Source organism: Lissotriton helveticus, chromosome 3_1 (assembly GCF_964261635.1).
Source record: "Lissotriton helveticus chromosome 3_1, aLisHel1.1, whole genome shotgun sequence".
Taxonomy (NCBI): Eukaryota; Metazoa; Chordata; class Amphibia; order Caudata; family Salamandridae; genus Lissotriton; species Lissotriton helveticus.
Window position 1 is genome coordinate 1949160782 of NC_136061.1, and position 18246 is coordinate 1949179027.

General features: G+C 47.7%; 1 long non-coding RNA gene across 2 annotated transcripts in view; it reads right to left on the minus strand.

Annotated features, from left to right (window-relative positions):
- Positions 1-868: 868 nt before the first annotated feature.
- The window catches only part of LOC144824011 (uncharacterized), a 103343-nt gene continuing 85965 nt past the window's right edge, over positions 869-18246 (minus strand). The window contains exons 2-3 of one of the 2 annotated variants that reach the window (XR_013608873.1): positions 7606-7811; positions 869-2769 (exon numbers count right to left, since the gene is read on the minus strand). This is a non-coding gene — a long non-coding RNA (uncharacterized LOC144824011). Of the gene's footprint in view, positions 2770-7451; positions 7523-7605; positions 7812-18246 lie in introns of those variants that run through there. The other variant, XR_013608874.1, reaches the window with a different exon arrangement.

Genomic DNA, 18246 nt, shown 5'->3' on the forward strand with positions numbered 1-18246 from the left:
AAACTATGCCTAAAATTACACATTTTCCTTACATTTATGTGATGGAAATTTCCGTAATCCACAGCCATCCATAACATTCCTACAATCCAGTTACCCTACTTGTACAGATAAAAACACTGTTCCACCTGCGTGGATGTGACTAGTTCCTGCAACAGGAACGGTTCAAACCGCGGTCCCCATGCGAGGGGAATTCCGCTAACCTTGGTTTGATCTGTTGGTGATTGAGCTAGGGTTCAACATCCACAGCTACTCACTTTGCAAAAAAGGATCCATTTTGAGTGGAAAATGTGATGTATCCCTGTTGCTTTTTGGTTTGTTTTCTGTCGCAGGAATTAGACCTACCCACACAATTAAGGTATCATTTTTATTGGGAGACTTGGGGAAATGCTGGATAGAAGGAATGATTCCCACAGATTCCATAACTTTTCATCACAGAAATGTGAGGAAAATGTGTTTTTTTTTAATCAAAGTTTGAGGTTTGCAAGGGATTCTGAGTAAGAAAGAGCCATGCAAATTACCCCACTCTGGATTTCTCCAGGTGTTGAGTCTTCAAAAATGTGCAAGTTTTCTAGGTTTACCTAGGTGCTGGCTCAACTAGGGCCTAAAATCCACAGCTTCCCACTTTGCATAAAAGGGTCAGTTGTGATGCGTCCATGTTATGTTTTGGCCCGGTTCCTGCCATGGGCACAAGACCTACCCACACAAGTGAGTTACTATTTTTATCAGCAAACATGTGGGAGTATTTTTGCTGCACGTGTGCCTTCCAAATTTGAGCCAATGTTTAAGAAAGAAAATATTTTGAGAAATACCATCTAATTATTTTGCTATACAGGTACCCACAAATTTAGAGATGTACAAATAACCGCATTTATTTATTTATTTAAAGAGTTTTACATAGCGCTGGCTAGACCCGAAGGTATCAGAGCGCTTTACATGAGAATCAACAATGTAACAGAACAAATTCAACAAATTACACAGCACATCAAAAAATAAGCAATACAATTAGGATGGGAGAGAAGGACAGAGAGAAATAGTGGAGGGGGCAGGGGAGGTGAGAAAGGGAGGATAATGGAAGAGAAAATAAGGAGAGCCGAAAAAAAAGCCTGTCTACAGACCGACTGGGTAGGTGACGACCAACGAGGGAATCCACAGCCCATCTCCTCTATAGCTAAGTCAGGTAGCTCCATCGGGCGCCAGACAAAATAGTTCAGTCTCAATACATTGAGAGGGGAGAGAAGGAGAGACATAAAATAGAGGGAGGATGCGGGAGGAAAGGACAGGAGAGACGAGAGGAAGTGGAACAATGTGGTTCAGCAATATCATAGAAAAAGAATAACAATTAAACATTACATAAAGCAATCAGCAATACATTAGGAGAGGAGAGAAAAGAGAAAGGTAGTGGGGGGTAGGAGAGGTGAGAACGTGAGGATAAAGGAAGAACCAATAAGGAGAGACGAAAAGAAGTCTGTCTAAAGACTGACTGGGTAGGTGACGACCAAGGAGGGAATCCACGGCCCATCTCCCCTATAGCTAAACCAGGTAGCTCCATCGGGCATCAGACAAAATAGTTCAGTCTCAAAACATTGAGAGAGGAGAGAAGGAGAGACATACAATAGAAGAAGGATGGGGGAGGAAAGGACAGGAGAGACGAGAGGAAGTGGAACAATGTGGTTCAGCAATATCATAGAAAAAGAACAATAATTAAACATTACATAAAGCAATCAGTAATACATTAGGAGAGAAGAGAAAAGAGAGAGAAAAGTAGTGGGGGGGTAGGGGAGGTGAGAACGTGAGGATAAAGGAAGAGACAATAAGGAGAGAAGAAAAGAAGTCTGTCTAAAGACTGACTGGGTAGGTGACGACCAAGGAGGGAATCCACGGCCCATCTCCCCTATAGCTAAACCAGGTAGCTCCATCGGGCATCAGACAAAATAGTTCAGTCTCAATACATTGAGAGAGGAGAGAAGGAGAGAATAAAATGGAGGGAGGATGCGGGAGGAGAGGACAGGAGAGACGAAAGAAAGTGGAACCATGAGGTTCAACAATATAACAGAAAAAGATTGACATTTAAACATTAAAACAGATAATCAGCAACACATTAGGAGAGGAGAGAAAGGAGAGAGAGAAGTAGTGGGGGGTAGGGGAGGTGAGAAAGAGAGGATAAGGGAAGAGACAGCCATAGAGACGAAAGGAAGTCTGTCTAAAGACCGACTGGGTAGGTGACGACCAAGGAGGGAATCCATGGCCCATCTTCCCTATAGCTAAACAAGGTAGCTCCGTCGGGCGTCAGACAAAATAGTTCCGTCTCAAGTATCGAGGGATGAGGTTCACTCAGAAACAGGGTGGGGACAAGGGGCAGTGGCAAGTGATGGCTGAGGACAGTAGCTGGAAAGAGTAGGAGCGGAGAGAGGAGAGGGTAGGGGAAGAGAGAGGGGGAAGATAAGGTCAGGAGAGACACTGGAGCGTTTGCCCGAAGTCCGTCTAGGTAGGTGATAGTTCTCCGGGTAACTGTCCTGAATGGAGTGCAGGATCCAGGTTGGATGACGGCTAAGATCCAGTTCAGATCGATGGCCAGTTTTATGATTGACCAGGGTTCGCAGTACATCGTGATGAGGTCAACTGTGGCGGCCATCTTGTGGTCAGGCAAGTTCATTTTTATTTAATCCTCAGGCTGATCGGGTTTATCCCAGTGGGGGGAGGGGGGGTTCAGAGGCAGCTCCGGATTGCTGGTCCGATTTCCGGCGTTTCCCCCGAGCTCGCGGTGGCCTCCTGCAGAGTTTTTGGAAACAAGTGAGCGTTGGAGAATAGGGCAGGTCACAGTATAGCATCACACTATTATGGCATGTAAACTCTCTATCTTGTGCCCAATTCAGAAATACATAGGGTTCCTTTATATCCATTTTTCCCTCTACACATTTCACAATTTGAAATGGTCTATACTATGTGCACAATGAATAACCATTGTACTGTGAAGCTCAATTGTTGGCTTCGGGCACCTAAGGCATACCGCAACCAAAAGGGTCTAGCGGATATAATAGCATATTGCTTTTGTGAATTGGCCATTGTGACAAAAAGTTACAGATTAAAACTGCGTCACAAATGGCAGTTTTTTCCTACTCATTTGTTTAGTATTTCTTTATTTCAACAGTTCGTTTCTTTATGAAAACCTTAATGGATCTACACATATGACCCCTTTCTGAATCCGGAAGTTTGTCTACTTTTCAGACATTTATAGCTTTTCAGGATCACTCATGGGTTTCCCACGTGTTTCTACCCCAGACTGGAAGTAGGTTGTGAGCACAACAAAATAGGAAAAATGGGCAACTGCTTTGAAAAATGCCAAAAACAGTTGTAAAAAAATACTTTTCTTTTTATTCAGCTCTGCTTGGTTTTGAATGCTAGGAAGATGGTGACTTTAGCCCAGCAAACCATTTGTATATGCCATTTTTGGAAGAAAAGAACCCAGAGACTTATCCAGAGCACTTTTTCCTATTATTCCCAAAAAACATAAAACTTAGCTATATTTTGTCTATTTTCTCCATCCCTTCCCTTCCCTTCCCTGGAAATCCACAAACCATAGGTACATTTAGAATCCCCAGGAGGTTGGAAAAAAGGACACAAATTTGGTGTGGATACCTTATGTGGAAAAATGTTATAGAGGACTAAGAGTGAGCGACCCCAAATGGCCAAAAAGGGCTCTGCATTGGGGAGGAAAAGCCCCAGCAGTTAAGGGGTTAATGAATGTTGCAATGCTTTCATTAATAATGAATGCATTTGAATATCGCTATTTATTCCCTTGTTTTTAATGGTAAATCCTATCATGATTACCAGTTTATTAATGTGGTGACCCCTTGATAAATGCTATGTAATGAAAGGTGTTCCTACACTCCTTCAAATCAGATTCATTAATTTTGCTTTTAACCCAAGGTTAATCAATGTATTCATGCATATGCGTGCATCCTCTTTTTGAGAGGAGGCCCACCTCTCAACATTTAACAAATTCAAAAGGAGGGCTTAGGGATCACCTCAAACTAAAATGGTGCACAGCTATAGACAAATGATGTCTCGTTGAGTGTAATCAATTTAAACCAAAATGATTTGATCAATGACAAAACTTACTTAGTGGAAATTTTCTCTCATTAAATTTTATAATTGCAAATTGTTCAAAAGCATAAACAAAACAGTGTGTGTACAAGCTACTTGCTTCAAAAAATATTTCCAACTATTACATTATTCACTGCATTTCAAAATGTTGCCATCCATATACAATATATACATTTTCACAAAAAAGGACACTCCCAATGCATTTCGGGTTCGTGTCTGAACCCTTCGTCAGGGGATGGATGTGATGTCCAATACTTGTAGTAACTAATGGTAATATGGTCCTCCGTTGGAATCTACAACACAACAGGGTCATGATTACAAGGGTATATTAAGAGAATTTGCACTCTACTAACAAAAGTGAAAGTATAAAAGTGTGAAAAATGTAGAAATATAAAAAGAGAAGCTGTGTTCTGTCCTACGAGCGATGTAAACTAAACTGTGGACCAGTGAAATAAACAACTGTGGTAGCCAGTGAATGAAAGTCAATATTCAACTATGCAGAGTGTTCAGTATAAAGGTGATAACGGTATGTGAAGTCGTGTCATGATAAACTCAAGCTAAACATCCGTAGGCATGCTGCTGCGAACGTGCCCGTGAATGTGCTCTTGAAGGAATCAAACCATGCAACCTTTGTGTATAAAGCAACATAAATCTGGTATAAATGCTTACCCAGCTGGGCAAATAATCAGTCTAAAGAAACAAAGAAACAGGCTGTAAGGGGCAATGTGAATAATATAGATGCGCGTTATCAGCTATTAGGGGATTTCCCTTACCCGTATTCCAAAATAGAAGAACAACCAGGTGATATTTCAAAGGGACACCTGCTGGACCCAGTATTCAGCAACTGTGCAGAACTTTCAACCGACTCTCCTCTTCCCCTCCCATGGACGGATCATTCCTTGGTGCCCCTCACCTGGCTCACTGAGAAACCCATCCCTGCCACCCCCTCGATTAGATACGCGAGATCATGGGCACGGATACAAATAGACGAATGGACAAGCAAACTAGTGGAAAGTCTTCCTTCAAATAATGAAGACCCTTGTCTGGCAAACCAGGAATACGAAAGCTGGATTTTGCACTCTCTTGAGACCATTCTCCCCCTCAAAAAATCGTCTGCTAAACGTTCCCAAAAAACAGCCCCATGGTATACAGAAGCCCTTAGAGACAAAAAGCGACACTGCCGGAAAGCAGAAAGAAAATGGCGCGAGAACTACGCTATGGAAGACAAAACTCGATATCGGGAAGAAATAAAAACCTATAAAGAGCAGATAAAAACTGCCCAAACAGAATACTTCTCGAACAAAATCTTAACCTCATCTTCCAAACCCAGGGAAATCTTCCAAACTCTGCAGTCCCTGATTAAACCACCCCCCTCCAGTGTTCACGAAGACAAATCAATTGCCCAATGTAACGACCTGGCAGAATTCTTCTCGGCCAAAGTGAACAATATATATTCCTCCTTCCCTACCAGCACTGTGTCCACGCTGCCTCATAACAACAACGGAGGGCCAGACCCAGAGCTTGCCTCCCTCTCCACACTCGACCACTTCACTTGTATGGACCTAGAAGAAGTTAAATCCATAGCTCGGAAAGTGAAATCCGGCTCACCAACAGACCCGGCCCCCCCAGAGACAATGTTACTCGCATCCCAGACGGTTCTACCCATCATCATGAATCTAGTGAATGCGTCCATTGACTCTGCCACGGTTCCTCCGGCCTGGAAAAAGGCAATGGTTCGAGCACTAATAAAAAAGCCTCATCTGGATCCCTCGGACTTTGCCAATTACCGCCCGATTTCACTACTCCCCTGGGTAAGTAAAATTGCAGAGAAATATATCAATCTCCAATTGGTCAACTACCTGGAAAGCAATCTGCTGTTAGACCCTACACAGACAGGATTCAGGCCCAGGCATGGAACAGAGTCCGCCCTCCTTATGGTCGTTGAGGAGTCCAGAAGAATCATCGATCAAGGAGGATCAGTGGCAGTGGTCCTCCTTGATCTCAGTGCGGCGTTTGACACGGTCAGTCATAACATCTTATTGGACCGTATAGCAAACGTCGGCATTGTGGACAAGGCCTGGCTCTGGATAAAATCCTTCCTGAGTGACAGGTCGTTCCAGATATTCGACGGACAAGCCGTCTCTTCCAGCATACCGATGAAGTGTGGAGTCCCCCAGGGCTCCTCTTTAAGCCCTGCGCTTTTTAATATCTATATGAGGCCACTGGCTGATGTAGTTCGTCCGTATGGAGTTAAGATCATTTCCTATGCGGACGACACACAGCTGGTGGTCTCCTTAGCGCAGGAAGCCCAACACTCTCCATCGGGGGGTCTAACCAAATGTCTGGAGGAGGTGAAGTCCTGGATGACGCTGTCCTCACTGAAGCTGAATGGGGACAAAACGGAGCTCATGCTGCTAGGCCCGGCGGACCCGACCTTCTTCAAGTCATTATGGCCCACCTGCCTAGGCCCCCCCCCGGCCCCGAAAGATAACATCAAAAGCCTAGGGGTATGGCTGGACAAGAACCTTACTTTTAACACCCAGGCCACAAAGCTTTCCGCCACCTGCTTTGGACTCCTTCGGACACTGAAGAAGGTCCTACCCCTGCTCCCTATGGAGGCTAAACAAACAGCTATTCAGGGTATAATACAATCACGCCTGGACTCAAATAACGTCCTTTACTTGGGAGCCCCAGAGTACACATTAAATAGGTTGCAACTGGTGCAGAACTGTGCGGCTCGCACCCTACTGCAAATTCCACGAAGAATTTCAGTCAGAGAGGCACTGACCAGCCTTCACTGGCTGCCAGTACGGAAAAGAGTCACCTTTAAGGCAATGTGTACTGCCCATCAGGCCTTCTGGGACTCGGGCCCAAAACTCTTGCGTAGCCTAGTCAGCCAATACCATCCAGGCCGTGAACTACGTTCTAGCCAGGCTTTTATGGCAAAAGTTCCCAGAATCAAGAGGTCTAGAGCAGGTGGAAGAATGTTCACCTTCAATGCTTCAAAAACCTGGAACACCCTACCCCTTCACCTGAGATCTAACCCTAACCTTGCCTCCTTCCGTAAGCAACTTAAAACTCACTTATTCAAATCCCCGTAATCAATTCAGCCCCCCTTCTTCTTCCAGTTTCTGTCAGCCTCATTACACCCCCTCTTCTGGTTCCCTAGCGCTTGGACGCCCCAGGGCAGCAATCGCGCTGTATAAGTGTATTTTCATTCATTCATTTCATATTTCGGAGGTGTTCAAAATTTCACGTCTCCTGTAGTTAAAAAGGGCGTGATGTTATTAGCAGGACGTTAACCTGAGTATGCAATTCGATGCAACCCACCAAGGACCCACACCTCACCTCGCGTAACGACAATATCAGCTGTCTCCAGTATTGCTAAGTTGCCTCGTCTTCGTACAGTGAAACCGCTCTACAACCAAGAAATATCGTCAGACTTGATACCCAAGTTTTGTAAGATATAAAGTGTCCGCAAAAAGTGGTGTTTTAACTCACCAGTTTCTACGCAAAGCTGCCGTTCTGCCAACAATTCTATCGCTGGGTTGTTCCGCTCTGAATCCAAACTCCGCGTCTACCCAATGCTTCAATCGCTTCAGCCAAATTCTCAACTGGCACCAAAGGTCCTGGAACAACCATACTAAAAAATGTTTTGGGGGGAGGCGTGGATCTGAGGTTACGTCTTTGTCCTGCTGCCTTGTGGGCTAAGGGAGGAATCACAATGTATATGACTCAAAACTTCTTCAAAGAAAACTAACAAATATCTGCTATCCTTTTCTCATTGTTCCTTAACTGCTACTTCTGATCCGACATTCTACATCCTAAGACCAACCTTACCCATCTCCACTTTGAACGTTTTCAATTTCACATGCTTTTTTAACCACACCACTATCTCTGATCTCATTACCTTTCACCTACAAACTGTACATACCACTAGTTGGGTAACTCTTTCGATCAATCTGTGTTGCTCCATGCAACGTCCACACAGTTCATCTTCCTGCTTTTTCTATCCATATTTTCTAATCTTTGCTGCTGTGTTTATTTCTCCACAATGCCAGTTCATTTTCTTATGGAATTTATTATTGGTGGCTCTTCTATTCTCATGCAATTCATGTACTCTCAGATCATGTCTTCAATTTCTAACTGGGCACATACAGAACTAGAAGATAGAATGGGAGGTGGAAGAGGATTTGTTAACTTACCAAATCAGAGGTTTGATTGATCTATTCCTTTCAGAAAAGGCTGATAGTCTGCCCCTCAAATGTTAAGGAATGCCTTAAAGGATATGGTATAGAGTGTGCCAATTTCTAAAATGTACTTGAACCAATAAAACCATTAGGAAATTAAGATGCATTATCAAAATCATTGATACTATATACATATACAGGTCAAAGAGAATTCAGAACCAACCTGCATTGAACACTGGATAGAACTTATAAATCCAAAAACTTGTGTGAACTGACTAGGACTAGCTTTAGCAAATTACTTTAACTATAAGCACTCAGGGGGGCGCTAGTGAGCCCAGCTGCAAGATGGCTACACCCTGTTGAGTCTGTGCAGGCCTGAGGAGCTAATCCATGATTTATCCAGATTTTCTGGGGGTATCCTTCCACCCCAATTCACCTTACCTCTTCACTGGACTTGCTGCAACTGCACACAGCTTTGATTTACCGGGGGAAGAGTCCAGGTGGTGTCGCTGGGGTGGCCGTGTGATGGGGCTCCGGCACCACGGCTGCAGCCGTCACGATCTCGGGCAGCTCTAAGGACTATGCTGCTGCTGCTGCTGCAGCACCCGATCTTGACTGCTACCGCCTGCTGGGGTTGCCTTGAGGTGCAGAGAGCCGTGTGCGTCTGTCCTGTGCGGTCCTGCTGGTTGGGTTTCTGGCGCCCGACGACGGGCCTTGACTATGGATGCCATTTTGGATGCAGGGGTGCTGCAGCGGGCCAGCACTTCCCACCACACTGGCCCGCAACGACATTGAGGTGCATTTGCGCTTGCCTTAGCTCCTATCCTGAGCTCATGAAGTGCTGTTGCGGCTTCTCCCTGCCCCCGAACCCCCCCCTCTGCAGGGCCTGTGATCCATCCAGAGATTGCCGGTGAGTGACTGTAAACATGCATGACTGGAGCGGGCTGCTTGGGGCTGATGACATTGACTGCTCTGCTGCCAAGGGGCTACATTCTACACTGCTTGTTCTGTGATACCTATCTAAAGTCCTGGAGTGTCTAGTCAATAAACAACTTCTCACTTTCCTCAAATCCAATAATTTACTCAACACTTCTCGGACTGGTTTCAAGGCCAATAATAGTACCGAGGCCACCCTATTAACCATATCTGACGACATCAGATTACTTGACCTTACTGCGGCTTCCGACACTGTTTCCAAAACTAACCTATTACGAATCCTGAAAAAAAAGGGATCTGCTATAAAGCTCTGTCAGGGTTTGCATCTTTTTGAAAGATCGAACCCAAACAATCCAAATGGCAACTTGTTCCTCCACTGCTAAAAGCATTATATATGGGGTTCCACAGGAAGCCACTTTGAGCCTCACCCTTTCTAATGTATACGTCTCATCCTTGGCGGACATCAGCAGGAAATGGGGCATTGATATTTGCTCATTTGCTGATGACACGCAATTGGTGATTCCCCTTGCAAATAGGCTGACCAATGCTGACACCAAGAACAACTTAATAAACTGCCTCTTAGAACTTACAGGCTGAATGTCCAGGCACTGCCTAAAATTAAATGCCGTAAAATGACAATTTGGGACAACAGCTGGTGGCGCCAGACATTGGGCACCGCACCAGTACCAAAAGCGGGCTGCAAGAAACTTTAGCATAATTTTTGACGATACCCTTTCTCTTTAGGATCAAGGAAGCACTTTCTGCGGAAAAGGCTTTGCCACCCTAAAATTCTTCAGAAGACTTTTCCCCTAGATCCCTCTGAATTGCAGAAAAATGGTGACATAGGCCCTGTTTCTGAGCAGGCTGGACTACGGCAATGCGCTTCATATTGGCATGGCCGACTATCTCTTCTCCCGTCTCCAGGTGTTTCAGAACGCCACCACCAAACTAATCTGCAATAAAAAGAAATACAGTTCAGCTTCTCACTGCTTGAAAGAGCTACATTGGCAACCAGTGCGTCAAAGAGCCAGTTTTAAGCTCTCTGCTTTGCGCACAGAACCCTGCATAAAAAAGGCCCATACATCGTACTCAATAAAATAGAATTCCATGTTCCATCATGCAGCTTGAGATCGCGCCGTCAGGCCTTTGCCTCATTTAAACATACGACCAAGATCAGGATGGGCGATGGATCCTTCTCCAAAGCAGCCGCGGACCTCTGGAACAACCTCCTACTTGATCTACGTCTGACAGATGACTACTTACTGTTCAGAAAGAAGCTGAAAACCACTCTTTTCCCTAGATACTGACCCTGCTAATGGTTAATCCTAGATTAAACTGCACTGCATTGCATTCAGCCCTAGCGCCGTGATGTCCCTCTGGATGATTGATGCCCTTTACAAGTACCCAAAATACAAATACAAATTGCTTGAGCATCAGGATTAAGGGAACTCCCTCTGATAGAACCAGTGCTTCCTGACCTTGATAGGTTCTGGAGAACTGACTGCAACCTAACTTAAAAATATCAAAGATGGCCCCATTAATACCGTACACTTTGCACTCCCCTATTGAATTGGACATCCTGCCCCATACAATCCTGGGGTCGCATTTCTATTTCTTACACCCACGAGGCAGAGTGCATCTCTTTGCAACCTTGGCTGCACCTAAAAGAACGGAACATACGTTATAGACCTGCTTGTGCGCCCCTCTATTTTGGAGTGTGGTGCAGTCTGACCTTTTAGGGCTGTGAGCCCGGACGTTTGTGGAGCTCCATTGTACTAACACTCTGTGCACACGCCGAACAAGTGAGGGCAGTTGCTCCATAGTCATCCTAGACCTGCTTGTGCCCCCTGCGGTTGACAGGGCGTGGCGGGCCTGAATCCTACTTTGAACGTCCAGAGCAGCAAACAAACAACAAGAAGTTTCTTTCTTGTTATCTTCAATCTGGTGGTGATTGAGGTGACTCCATACTAGGTCACCTCAAATAAACTGCCATTTATGTGCTCACTGCTGCTGCACCTTTCACATTCAGCCTTAAGCGGTAGAAAGGCCCTTATCCTGGGCCAGTCACGCTATGAGGAGCGATGGGTAAAGGGTATGTCAAACAAACCAAACTTTCCTTCAACAATAGACACCAGACTCCTGCTAAGGAGCTGCTGGCAGATGACATTCAGGGGGGGACTTCTGGCATGGGTGGTGCCACCCCAGATCAAGACATCCGTTCCATGTTCATGGATTTAAAGCAGAGCTTAACAGCAATTGACACCAAAATTTAACTTCTGGCTGACAGATTCGATAGAATTAAGGAAAATGTGGACAAACACGATAACCGCCTGGACCAACTGGAACACTACACATCTAAAGCTGAGAATGAGCACCCCTTGGGTAGGGAGAAACTCCCTATAACAAGAATGAAGACCTGGAGGCCCGTTCAAAACAAAACAACTTAAGAGTTATTGACAAATAAGATGGACGACTAAGATGGACAAGATGGAGAACTTTGTAGAAGGCATGCTAAACACACTTTTCGGAACTGATCTTTTGCCCATGCTCACAGTTGAGAGGGCGCACAGATCACTTGGTCATATGTGGAAGAGGTGTGGTGCAGCGGCCAGGGTGACTAACTCCGGACTACGGGGTTCACGGTTCGATCCCCGGTGCTGGCGGTAGGTTAGCCCAGCACCATGTGACTCTGGGCAATAGCTCGCTTACTCTTCCCGAGGGTTCCCAGCACCAGAACATCACTTCGGAGGTAGCTGTGTGCTTTACAAATACTGGTATTTCATTTCATATTTCAACTCGCAACTCAGCACGGCACCTCACCCCATCATTACAAGATTGTTAAATTACAAAGAACGAGAAACTGCCTTGCGAGGGAGCGACGACCGCTGCACTACAAAGTGGTCGAACTCGCCATTTTCCTGGATTTTACTATAACTTTTCAGTCCTCACGCAGGGATTTCCTGCCTGTTAGGAGAGCCTTTCAGTGCACCAAAGCTTCATATTCACTCCTCTACCCTACCAAACTGCAGATCACTCACACTGGTAAGACACTTGTTTTCACCAATTCAGAAAAAAAGCCTCCAAGTTTACCAAGACAATCCCTTTGAAGGTGACAGAGTTGCTCAGAAGTGACTGAGAACAGCCTACTGCAATGCCTTAGCTAAACTGAGTAATCTACAGTTTTCACTCCACGCATATTGTTCTCTCCGAAGATTAACGCTGTCTGCAATACTTCTTCCTCTGGGACTAGATGACTGATTGCTGGGGGGTGACCATGTGCCGCCCCCACCTCTTGGCTCGCTACTTTTTACTGCTTCCCTGGGGCACAGTCTCCTGCCCACGTTTCAAAATACCTGACAAAGGGCTAGATGTAGGAAGCCTAATTCCGGTCGGTAAGGCCGAAATTACCGAATTTCCATCGTTACCGACCGGAATTAGGCTTTTTAGATGTAGGTGGCATTTTTGGAGGATTAGGTATTTTACCGAATCGGTAATTTAAGGATTCGGTAAAATACCGAATTCTTAACAAGTTACGGGCATATGCATCAACAATCGGTAATACATGTCGGTAATAGCGAAAAATAACGAATCGCTATTAAGGACATGCAAACCGCGATGCATCAAACTAATCGGTAAAAAATACCGATTCGGTAATATTCGCTATTAAATAGCGATTGTACGACAGCGAGAGTAGCAAATACCGAGTTAGCTAATACCGAATCGGTATTAGTGAATCCGGTATTAGCGAAATCGGTAATACCGAAAACGGGAAAATTACGCGACGCCTCGGAAGCAGGCCGATGACATCACAACCAGGAAGTAGGACAGCCACGCTGCATTCAGTGTTCGGAGTAGCACTGAGGAGGAGGCAGAGCACAGGAGCTGAGGACCCTGACAGAACCAGTAGCAAGCAGGACAAGGCAAGCAGGACAAGATGGAGAAGGAGGCCCCCCAGAAGGGAAAGGACACCGCCCGAAAGCGAAAACGCAAGTTTTCTGATAAGGAGCTGGAAATCCTAATAGAGTGTGTGACCAGCAACAATGACCGACTGTTTGGGAAGTTGTCGCTGAAGGTGCCAGAGGCAGAAAAACGAAAGATGTGGCTGCGCATCAAGGACAAGGTAAATGCCTGCGGAGTCACCCACCGCAGCATCGACGACCTAAAAAAACGCTGGTACGACCTGCGTAAGCGGGCCAAGGAGAAGATAGCGCAGAGGGTCAGGGATGCTGCTGGCACAGGAGGGGGCACATCCAATGTGACGCCTAACAGCCCTGGAGGATCTAGTGGAGTCCACCATAGAACCGGAAGCTGTTGTGGGGGTCACACGTCTGGACACCTCTGGTGCTGCGGAAGGAGGACAAGGTAAGAAGCATGGCAGCGTAACAATGCAGCGTGTACTAAGTCCCTGCCCAATCCCCCATGCCAGACCCAGTGCACATGTAGAGTTGCCCTAAACACATACCCTCACCACTGTGTTGCACCATGGGAGTTTAAGTCAATACATGAATGGGTGCATGCCAGAGCCCAGAGATGAATACAGCAGCCAAGGGCCAAATGTCAGTCAGAAAAAGTAATTTAATGTGAGATGCCACAGCTATTGTCACATACTATACCATGATAATAACTATGCACTGTTTCACACACAGATGCACCCCCCATCGATTCTGACGACAGTGCCCGCCTCGTCATCTCAGAGACGCCAGTGTTGTCAGATGCGGAGTGCTCACAGGGAGCTGAAGCCATGTCCTCCCCTTCACCACCACGGCGGACAACACCTCCACCATCCTCGCGGTCCAAGACACCACCACCACCATCCTCGCGGTCCAAGACACCACCACCACCACCATCCTCGCGGTCCAAGACACCACCACCACCACCACCAGTGCGGGCCACTCCACAGAGCCGCAGAGCAGATGTGCCCTCCCTGCCCGTGATGGAGTCGGATCACTGTTCAGCACACCCAAATGTTCCACGCAGGCTGTCGTCACTCCAACCAGCCAAACTGCAGCACGACAGCGCATCATCAAAGAGGGTTGTGCCCCCGGGTCGGGCTGCTGCAAGACCAGTCGATCTGTCCGAAGTGTACGGAGTTGTGGAGACCCGGATGCTGCGTGTCCAGCGCCTGCAGGGGAGACACATGGGTGCCATGAAACTCTCCATGACCAAACTTTGCAACAAACTAGGCAACATGACTGACGCTGTGCGTGAGCACACCTCTGCCGTATCTGCCGGCAACAATGACATCAAGCTTTGCCTGCAAGAACTGACACGTGCCGTAGTCGCAGGCCAACAGAGTGAGCGCCGGCGTCACAGGCAGATCATGCTGGCAGTGAATACAACTAACAAGGCCATTAATAAGCTGTGCAACAGCACGGCTGTGCTGTCCCGCAGGTCCGTGTCCCTGCAAGTGGACCTAGGTCATTATTGTGGGGATGTGGCAAAGGCCCTTGAGAGGGTGACCACTGCAGTGGAGCAACTGCAGCCTGGGTCAGCCAGTGTCAGCAGTCTGGGAGCGGAAGAGGGGAGTGAGGCAGCCTCCAGTGTCAGCAGCGTCTCCCTGTTGGAGACCAGCGTGAGGAGGCGCAGTGGCCGCAATGCAACTGCCACTGACTCCCATCGTGTAGAACCAGAGGAGTCACAGGACAAGAGACTGGGGGTACAACTAACAAGGCCATTAATAAGCTGTGCAACAGCACGGCTGTGCTGTCCCGCAGGTCTGTGTCCCTGCAAGTGGACCTAGGTCATTATTGTGGGGATGTGGCAAAGGCCCTTGAGAGGGTGACCACTGCAGTGGAGCAACTGCAGCCTGGGTCAGCCAGTGTCAGCAGTCTGGGAGCGGAAGAGGGGAGTGAGGCAGCCTCCAGTGTCAGCAGCGTCTCCCTGTCGGAGACCAGCGTGAGGAGGCGCAGTGGCCGCAATGCAACTGCCACTGACTCCCATCGTGTAGAACCCGAGGAGTCACAGGACAAGAGACTGGGGGTACGCGGCAAACGGAAGTGAACATGTGGCAAAGTCACACTGTCCTTGGTGAGGTAACCATGGCCAGACTAAAGTGCCGCACGCAACACCCGTTCTGAGAAGGGACATTTTTTGTTTTACTTGAACTGCAGCAGCAGCATGTTTGTGTTACGTATTTCTGCACCAGTCAGGTGTCCATGCCCATTAAACCCTTGCAAATCTGATACTGTTGTCAATTCACTCTCTTACCTGTCTCAGAAATGATTCCGTGTGATGTATGTCCGCCTCCTTTGCCCTTCAGCTGTGTTGGGCACATGAGCCTGTCGGTGTTGGGGGGGGGGTTGCTGTGCACGTAGTTCATCCTCTCTGTCCACCTCTATGGGTATCCCCCTGCGTGTGGCGATGTTGTGCAGGATGGCACACACAGCAATGATCTGGCAGCAGGTCACTGGGTCGTACTGCAAGGCACCTCCAGTCTTTTTTTTTTTTTTTTTGTAAACCTTTATTGGCATAGACAGGATATACAAATCTGGGCCTACAACCAAATTGGCCGGCCATAATACGTGAAAGCAGTCAAGAAGTCCAGAATGAAGTTACAGAATCAATCATAGAGGAACGTAAGCAATACAATCTTAAAAAGGGGGAAGGAGAGAGGATCCAACGGCCAGGAAACAGGAGCAAAGAAGGTTATTTTTTATAATAGGGCGATAAGGAGCATGACAGGCTCGGCGACAATATAGAGGAATCCGGATTCCCAAATCAAACCATTGGTAACAGAAAGGCTAAAGGGCAGCTATGCAGGAATGTCAACACGGTATATATCGGTATAAAAACAGGGCCGTGAACACAAGTCAGTATATAATTAAGAACAAATTTGCAACCCCACCACCCAGTAGCACATCGGAAACAGAACAAAGGGGCCGGAATAGCGACAACACCAAGACTAACCCGTCATACTGACCTTGGGAGAGAAGGAAAAAGGGGAGGGGGGAGGGGGGGGGGGAAAGAGGAAAGAAGAGAGGGAAAGGAAAATACAGACTGAAAGAGAAGAATGCCGCGCCTAAACAAGCGCCCCGTAGCAAGGAACACATAAAAGAGCGGTAATATCAGCAACGAGGAGGGCATGGGAGTCGCAATGGAAAGCAGCAGAACTACAAAAAAAGAACAGCGACATTACAGACCCCACCCCAATCATACCACGGAAGGCAAGGACAGACGCGGCACTCCAGTAAAGAGATACAAAAGGGCCATAGAACTGAGGAAAATAAAACATCAGATAAGACCCAACCCACCCATCCCACCCAGCACCCCTGCAGAAGGCTACGGCCTACCCTCCTAACAGCGCGCCTGTCGCCCTAAACCAGAACCCGAAATGTAGTAGAGACAAGAGAGAAGAAGAATATAGAGACAAAAAAAGGACATGAAAACAAAAGAAATAAATGGGAGGGAGGAGCAAAAGGGCAGAAACAAATACGGTCGGCTATAGCCCTCCACCCAACCATACGATCATATTACATGTGAACCAGAACGACACAATCACGAGCGCCAAAAAACGTACAGGGGGGTCTCCCACAGCACTAGAAATATGAGCAACTTCGCCACAGATCAATACACCAATAAACCACCGGGAGCCGTGCATCTCACCCCAGTCCCTTCCTAGCCACAATTACCACCCACCACAAGACAGTGTGAAGGAAGCAACACGATGCGAGGCAAGCACACAAATGAAAAAAATTACGAGCAAAACGTGTGCCAGGGAGGGCAATCAATAAGCAAGTGGGCAAAAGTTTAAATAGGCAGTTCAAATGTTCCAACAATAGCAACAAGGGCAATAATAGACAGGAGTTCAGTCTCGCCGTTAGGAAAAGCGGGGGATTCCCTGCAAAATAGAAACACGACCTCATCAAGGCAAAAACAGGCTGCGGTCCATCATTGTTCTCAGGCACCCGGGGAGGATCGGATCCCCGCACGATATCCAAGTCCCCAAACTCCAAACATCGAAAAGCAGGAGGTTCCAGATCCACCAGCCAGCAAACCCGTCGATGGATAGCGACAGTAACCCTCGTGGCGACCGAGGGAGGCGAGGCAGTGGCATCACTGAGACCAGAGGGGCCCATGAAGGAGCGTTCACCCAAGATGGCGGTGGAACGAATCGAGTCTCCCGGAGCACCGGGGGCCAGAGCCGCGCGTAAGGATCGTAGGGCATCAAGAACGTCTCTAATCGTAGGCTCACGCACACACGTCCAGGCCCCCGTGCAGTCCAGCAACCCAAGTCCGTCATCACGAGGAGACCCACAGCACAGGTCGTCGGCAGCCATTTTGTGAATTCAGCCTCCTCACCACCCTCCGCGATTCTCGGAACAGTTCACCAATGTGGGCCTTTACAGATTTCCGGGGGGTCCCAGCAATGGCAGCCTCGGTGAAAAAAGGAGATTCGCCCAAGGCGGGGGGCTGTCTGCAGTATCGCTGGCGCTCCTCTCAAACAGAGTCCGAGGACGAGGGTCCAGGGTCGATGGACGGAGCAGCGGCGGGGGGACCCCTTCACACGATCAGTCCACGGAGCACCGTGCCCCGCACCAGCCTCACGGCCGTCAAGGCGGGCCCGGATCAGGGTCACCGGGATGTTCTCATAACGGCTCTCACCAGTGGCGCAGTCTCCCGGCCGGGGCCGACGGTCACCACAACGCCAGGCCGGATCCGATAGGCGAGGCCCCGGTCTCAACACCACGAAGGCCCAGGTCCCTTCGGGGGGCACAACTTCGGAACCGCAGCACGCCGGAGTCTCCAGGCCAAACGGTGAGTAAGAGCGAAACGTTGCGTTGCTATTTCTTCGGAATTATGTCATCTCTGGGCAGGATATGCATCAGGATATACGAGTCAGGCCAGAGGGCTGACGGAGCCGAGCTACAAGGCGACCATTACGCTCGCGAGCTTGGCTCCTCCTCGGCACCTCCAGTCTTGTGCAGTATTCGGAAGCGGCTCTTGAGGATGCCGAATGTCCGCTCAACCACATTCCTGGTGCTGATGTGTGCCATGTTGTAGCGCTGCTCTTGCGGTG